The sequence below is a fragment of the Callithrix jacchus genome, chromosome 1 (assembly GCF_049354715.1).
Source record: "Callithrix jacchus isolate 240 chromosome 1, calJac240_pri, whole genome shotgun sequence".
NCBI classification, from domain to species: Eukaryota; Metazoa; Chordata; class Mammalia; order Primates; family Cebidae; genus Callithrix; species Callithrix jacchus.
The window spans coordinates 5,318,335-5,325,638 of NC_133502.1; the positions used below are offsets into that span (position 1 = coordinate 5,318,335).

At 32.8% G+C, this 7,304-nt stretch overlaps 1 pseudogene; it reads right to left on the reverse strand.

Moving 5' to 3' along the window:
* Positions 1-626: 626 nt before the first annotated feature.
* Positions 627-1,305, reverse strand: LOC100399002 (thioredoxin domain-containing protein 9 pseudogene; annotated as a pseudogene).
* Between the last annotated feature and the right edge of the window lie 5,999 nt (positions 1,306-7,304).

Sequence of the window (7,304 nt, forward strand, 5' to 3'; positions counted from 1 at the left end):
AGACAGTAAAGTTTCTTATGCTGTTATTTCAAAAGTGTTTCCTGATTTCTTTTTAATTAATGTTTAAAATATAAGCAACCAGGACCCTTTAAATAAAGCAGTATGTTCACAACCCAAAATAACTTTCTGCTGGCACCAGTTGATGCAACATCAACATGTAGTGTCCAGAATAAATAACCAGTTCTTTAATAGCTATTTAAATATATTCCAGAAGTGAAGAGTGTTTATAATTCATTTACAAGTGCAGTATTGCACCAGTAAATGTTACTTGACCTGTTGTATAAATAATGCCAATTAATTAGTCCTGGAATAGTTTCTGAATTTCTAACTCTGTAGATCAAAAACACAATTGTGAATGGTATAAAGATGTGTGAATCTTATTGTGATAAAGTCAATCTCAAAAATAGAGAATCCAGACTCGTTCCAGATAATTTAAGAATGAAGACGTTTTCCTCAACTTAAACATGTTGGCCACACAGAAAATAGTAAAGATACCTTTCAATGTGATACAACTGTATAAAACTCGAGAATATGAATATTTAGATGACTAATGTATAGACATTAATAGAATTTAGAAAACACATTTAAATCTGAAGCAGAAGGAAAAAGACAGTTTACAAAGATTTAATGAGCTCTAATCATCATCAGAGTCTGAATCATATTTCTTTCCTCAGATAGTTTTCTTTTCCAGCTTTGTGAAGTTTGTTCGAAATTTCTTTTGGCTCTGAAATAGTGGCTCCATTAAATTTCCACTGTAATTAAGAATGTCAGAACAACCGAGCCTCCATTCTAAAATTTCTGTGGTGAAGTAATCTGTATTTCCTAGGTCAGTAAACCCAACAACATAATCTCGTGTTTTCCCATCTTTTACCAGTGCTAGTGTGGGAATGATTTCGATACGCAGTCTCTCACAGAGGAAAGGTGCTTTTTCCACATTCACTTTCAAAAATTTGGTCTCGAGGACAATATCACCAGATGTCTGTCTAGTGTTTTACACCTGAATGTGGAGTCTCTATAGAAATGGCAAACCACTTTTTTGCTTTCCTTGACTTCTTCAAAAAAGTCTCTTTCACTAGGGATTTCTCTGTATTCCCCATGTCCTTTAGAAAGCCATTCTTGTTTCTGTTGTTGAGCTTTCCTTAGTGCCTCAAGTCTCTTTTCTTTAAGCCATTCCAATTCATCCTCATCCATCTGATCCAGTTTCTGAATTTCAGAATCCAAATGTTCTTTCACTAGTTTGGTAGTCTGAAGCAGCTGATTCTCTAGGACTTTGGAAAACATATCAACGGATGCATCAGCTTCCATTCTTCCAAATGGTACAGAGTTGAGCCTGGGTGCTGAGCTCTAGGTGATGCCTACGAAGTGAGAGAGCAGCAGTTTCAAAAGAGAGGTCCACTCTGCCTTTAGTAGCTGCCGGCGGCTACAAACCAACCGGCTGTCACTTCCTTTTTTGTTTTTTTTTTAATAAACTTTACCAAGATGTAATTTATATAAAAAATGCATTTAACTCACAATTATATAAATATAATTATACAGTATGCAGTGTTTTGTGTCTGACTTTTCTCACTTAGCATAATCTTTTACAGATTCATTCTTTTTTGTGGTCTTTTATTGTTTCTTTTTAAATATCACTAATTTTAGTATGTTATATATCAGTAATTTATACTCTTCTTATTGCTATTATTCCACTGGATATATCACAAATTGCTTCTTCATCTGTTGATTGAATTGCTTCTAATTTGGACCGCTTTTGAAGAAATCACTATGAGCATTCATGCAGAAGTATTTATGTGAGCATATGTCTTTGTTTTTCTTGAGTAATTACAAAAGTGTAGTATTGCTGAGTGATTTGTCAGGTTTATTTTTCATGTCATTAGATAATAACAAATAATTTTCCAAAATGATTGTACTATTTTACATTTGTAGCTGCAGTGTGTGAAAATTCCAGTTGCTCAACATATTAGCTGTAGTCAGTCTAATTTTTGCTTTTCTAATAGATATGAAGGAGTATGTCCTATTGTATTTAATTTGCATATCCCTGATAACTAATTAGCATTTTAAATTGTGTTTATTAGCCATCAATTAGGTTGGTGCAAAAGTAATTGTGGGGTTCATCATTAATAATAATTTCACCATTATTATTAATGGCAAAAACCTCAATTAGTTTTGCACCAACCTAGTACATTCTCTTTGGTAAAGTGTCTCTTTAAATTTCTTTTCCAGTTTTGGATTGAAATTCTTTTGTTTTTCTTATTGAGTTACAAGTTTAATTTTTATATTTTATATAGAAATTTTTCAAGTATATGGACTGGAAATATATTCTCTCCATCTGTAGTTTGCCTTTATATTTTCATAGTGATGGCCTCCATGGAATTTGTATGTTTGATGAATTCCAATCTTTTCTTTTAATGACTCGTCTTTTCTCTGTTATAGCTAAGTAATCTTTATCTACCCTAAGGTTACAAAGATGTTCTACTATGTTTTTAAAAAGAAGTTGTATAATTTTAATGCTATGTATAAATACATTATCCATCCATATGCTATTCTTTTCTAAATAGCTTTCAGGAATGGTTTGAAGTAAGTTTAGAGATAGTTTTTTTCCCCAATTTTTTAAAGCATTCTTTATTTTAAAAGTTTTCTTTTCTGTATAGAAATACTTTGTCATTAATTTGTCGTATATGTAGATCTATTTTGAATCCTTCACTCTGTTTTATCATTCCAAATATTTTTATAACTGTGGATTCCTGCCTAGTGTCAAAGCCAGGTAGTATAGTTCTATAAAGGTTTTATTTTTCAGAACTGTTTAGTTTATCATATATCCTTTGCACTTTAACATATATCTTAATCTTGTCTTATCAATTTCATAAAAAAATAAAACTAATATTTTTGATAAGGGTTGCCTTGAAGGTACAAATCAATATAGTGAGAATTTTCACAGTGTTAAAACTGATAATTAACGAACATATCTCTTCCTTTATTTAAATCCTTAATTTCTCTTAGTAATGTTTCATAGTTTTCACTGCATAGACACTGCACTTATTTTGTTAAGTTTCTAAATGTTTATTCCATGTTTTACACTACTATTGGAAACAAAAATAGTTTCTCAATTTCATTTTCTAAATATTCCTTAAAAGTTTATATAAATCCATTTTATTTTTATATAGACTTTTCTTATATGACCTGGTAAATTCACTTAAAATGTGTTTTTGTCCTTGGAAAATGTATTGGAATTTTCGTTATAGAGTATTATGATGTGTTTCTTTCAAAACTGTGTGGCTTCTAATATTCTTTCTATCTGGAACCTTAAATATAACATGAATAGAAGTAAATATTAAGTAGAAATAAAAATTAAATAGAAGTATACATAATTTATTAGAATAAGCATACTATGTTATCATAAAAGTAAATTTAACTTGCCTATAACAGATCTTCAAATGCCTTTAGTTAAATAATATTAAAGTTATCTGAGTATAAATTTTAATCTAAAAATAGAGATATGCAAATATATGTTTGAGATTGTCTTTCTGCCTATAGCTGCATCTGTAATAGTACAGACTTTGGTTTTCAAACACTATATCCAATAATAAATAATTTAAGCAATATGGCCCTGGAGAGCCTGTTTGTGTCTACATATTTATTAGTTTTAAAATGTGCTTATACTAGTTGAAGAATATGTAATGATAAGTATTTTACAGTTATAGTTTTATCTGAGGACTTTTATCCAATACTGTTCATTACTATTTTGGGGAAATCTGAAAGCAGTAATTTCACCCCAATTCTTCCAAACAGCTAAAATTTGAAGTCTATCTAAGTGAATATCATCTTAGGTAATTAAAGCATGATACTGAATAAAAATACCTCATAATCTCTTCTTTTGTGAAGAAATAAAATATAAGGGACGGTGCATATTATGTCTGTTATTTTACAAAAGAAGATTTTGTAGTTTGCATTGTTGTATTAAGAATGATTTATTCTTATGCACAGAATTTTCAGATTTACTTTAGATATCTAGAAAACTGCAGGAATAGCTTCATAATTTTATATAGTTATTATAAAAATGTTTATACATTACTAGTAGCTACTGAAGCTTTTACAAATGACTAAATCTGTCAGTACATGGTATAAAAATAAAGTAAAATAATTAATAACACAGTGTTTCTTATTTTGAGAAGGATTCATAAAAATCCTTATTCTTTTTTACTTATAAAGTTGAAATATGACATTCTTATCTCTTCTAAATCATGAATAATAATAAAAAAGTGTGCCTCAAATTTTTTAATGTAATATGTTTATTTTTATTGTTTTAACTTTTATTTTAAGTTCAAGGGTACATATGAATGCTTGTTACATAGGTAAACTTGTGTCCCGGGGGTTGGTTGTACAGATTATTTCATCACCCAGTTATTATGCCTAAGTTATTTTTCCTGATCTTCTCCCTCTTCCCACCCTTCACTTTCTGATAAGCTCCACTGTCTGTCTGTTGTTACCCTCTAAGTGTTCTCATCATTTAGCTTCTACTTGTAAGTGAGAATATTAGGTATTTGGTTTTCTTTTCCTGCATTAGTTTGATAAGGATAATGACCTCCAGCTCCATCCATGTTCCTGCAAAGACATGCTCTCATTTTTTTTTCTATGGCTGAATAGTATTCCATGGTATATATGTACCACATTCTCTCTATCCAGTCTATTACAAATGGACATTTAGGTTGATTGCATGTCTTTGCTATTGTGAATAGTGCTGCAATTAATATACCCATGGGTGTGTCTTTGTGGAAGCATGATTTAAATTCCTCTGGGTATGTACCCAGTATTGTGATTGCTGGGTCAAATAGTATTTCTCTTTTTAGGTCTTTGAGCAATTGCCACTCTATCTTCCACAATGACTGAGCTAATTTACACTCCCCCCGCAACAGTGTATAAGCATTCATTTTTCTATGCAATGTCAGCTTCTGTTATTTTTTGACTATTTAATGGTCATTCTAACTGATATGAGATGGTATCTCATGGTGGTTTTGATTTGCATTTCTCTGATGTTTAGTGATGTTGAGCTCTTTTTACTATGATAATTGGCCACATGTATGTCTTATTTTAAAAAGCATTTGTTCATGTCCTTTGTCCACTTTTACTGGAGTTGCATGATTTTTCTTTTAAATATTTTTAAGTTCCTTACAGATGCTGGATATTAGACCTTTGTCAATGCAGTTTTCAAATATTTTCTCCCCCTCTGTAGGTTGTCTGTTTACTCTCTTGATAGTTTTTGTTTGTTTGCTTTCATTTTCATTTTTGTTTTTGCTGTGTAAAGCTCTTTAATAAGAACCCATTTGTCAATTTTCGCTTTTGCTGCAATTGCTTTTGGTGACTTCACCATGAAATCTTTGCCAGTTCCTATATTCTAAATGGATGCTTATGCTGTCTTCCAGGGTATTTCTAGTTTGGGGTTTTGCACTGAAGTCATTAATACATCATAAGTTAATTTTTTATGTAGCGTAACAAAGCAGTTCAATTTTCATCTTCTGCATAAGGCTAGTCAGTTATCCTAGCACTATTACTGAATAGAAAATTCTTTCTCCATTTCTTGTCTTTGTCAGGTTTGTTGAAGATCATATAGTTCTAAGTGTGCTACCTAATTTCTGGGTTCTCTTTTCTGTTTCATTGGTCTATGTGTCTGTTTTTGTACCAATACCATGCTGTTTTTGTTACTGTAAACCTGTAGTAGTTTGAAGCCAGGTAGTATGATGCTTCCATCTTTTTTCTTTTTGCTTTGGATTGATTGCCTTGGCTATTCAAGCTCTGAACTGTTTTTGTTTCATATGAATTTTGAAATAATATTTTCTACTTCTGTGAAGAATTTCAATGGTAGTTTAATAGGAATAGCATGAAGCTATAAAGTTATTTGAGCAGTGTGGCCATTTATATGATATTGGTTTCTCCTATCCATGAGCATGGACCGTTTCTCCATTTGTTTGTATTGTCTCTAATTTCTTTGAGCAATGATTTGTAGTTCTTCTTTTTTTTTTTTTTAATTGCATTTTAGGTTTGGGGGTACATGTGCAGAACATGCAAGATAGTTGCATAGTACACACGTGGCAGTGTGTTTTGCTGCCTTCCTCCCCTTCACCCATATCTGGCATTTCTCCCCATGCTATCTCTCCCCCACTCCCCCCCCGCCCACTGTCCCTCCCCTATTCCCCCCAATAGACCCCAGAGTGTAGTGCTCCCCTCCCTGTGTCCATGTGTTCTCATTGTTCATCACCCACCTATGAGTGAGAACATGTGGTATTTCATTTTCTGTTCTTGTATCAGTTTGCTGAGAATGACGTTCTCCAGATTCATTCACGTCTCTACAAAGGACATGAACTCATCATTTTTGATGGCTGCATAATATTCCATGGTGTATATGTGCCAGATTTTCTCTGTCCTGTCTATCATCGATGGGCATTTGGGTTGGTTCCCAGTCTTTGCTATTATAAACAGTGCCGCAATGAACATTCGTGTGCATGTGTCCTTATAGTAGAACAATTTATAGTCCTTTGGATCTCTTTACCCAGTAATGGGATTGCTGGGTCAAATGGAATTTCTATTTCTAGTTCCTTGAGGAATCGCCACACTGTCTTCCACAATGGTTGAACTAATTTACACTCCCACCAGCAGTGTAAAAATGTTCCTATTTCTCCACATCCTCTCCAGCATCTGTTGTCTCCAGATTTTTTAATGATTGCCATTCTAACTGGCGTGAGATGGTATCTCAGTGTTGTTTTGATTTGCATTTTTCTAATAACCAGTGATGATGAGCATTTTTTTATATGTTTGTTGGCCTCATGTATGTCTTCTTTTGTAAAATGTCTGTTCATATCCTTTTCCCATTTTTGAATGGGCTTGTTTTTTTCTTGTAAATCTGTTTGAGTTCTTTGTAAATTCTGGATATCAGCCCTTTGTCAGATGGGTAAACTGCAAAAATTTCTTCCCATTCTGTTGGTCGCTGATTCACTCTAATGACTGTTTCTTTTGCCGTGCAGAAGCTGTGGAATTTCATTAGGTCCTATTTGTCTATTTTGGCTTTTGTTGCCAATGCTTTTGGTGTTTTGTTCATGAAGTCCTTGCCTAGTCCTATGTCCTGAATGGTTTTGCCTAGATTTCCTTCTAGGGTTTTTATGGTGCCTGGTCTGATGTTTAAGTCTTTAATCGATGTGGAGTTAATTTTAGTGTAAGGTGTCAGGAAGCGGTCCAGTTTCTGCTTTCTGCACATGGCTAGCCAGTTTTTCCAACACCATTTATTCAACAGGGAATCCTTTCCCCATTGCTGG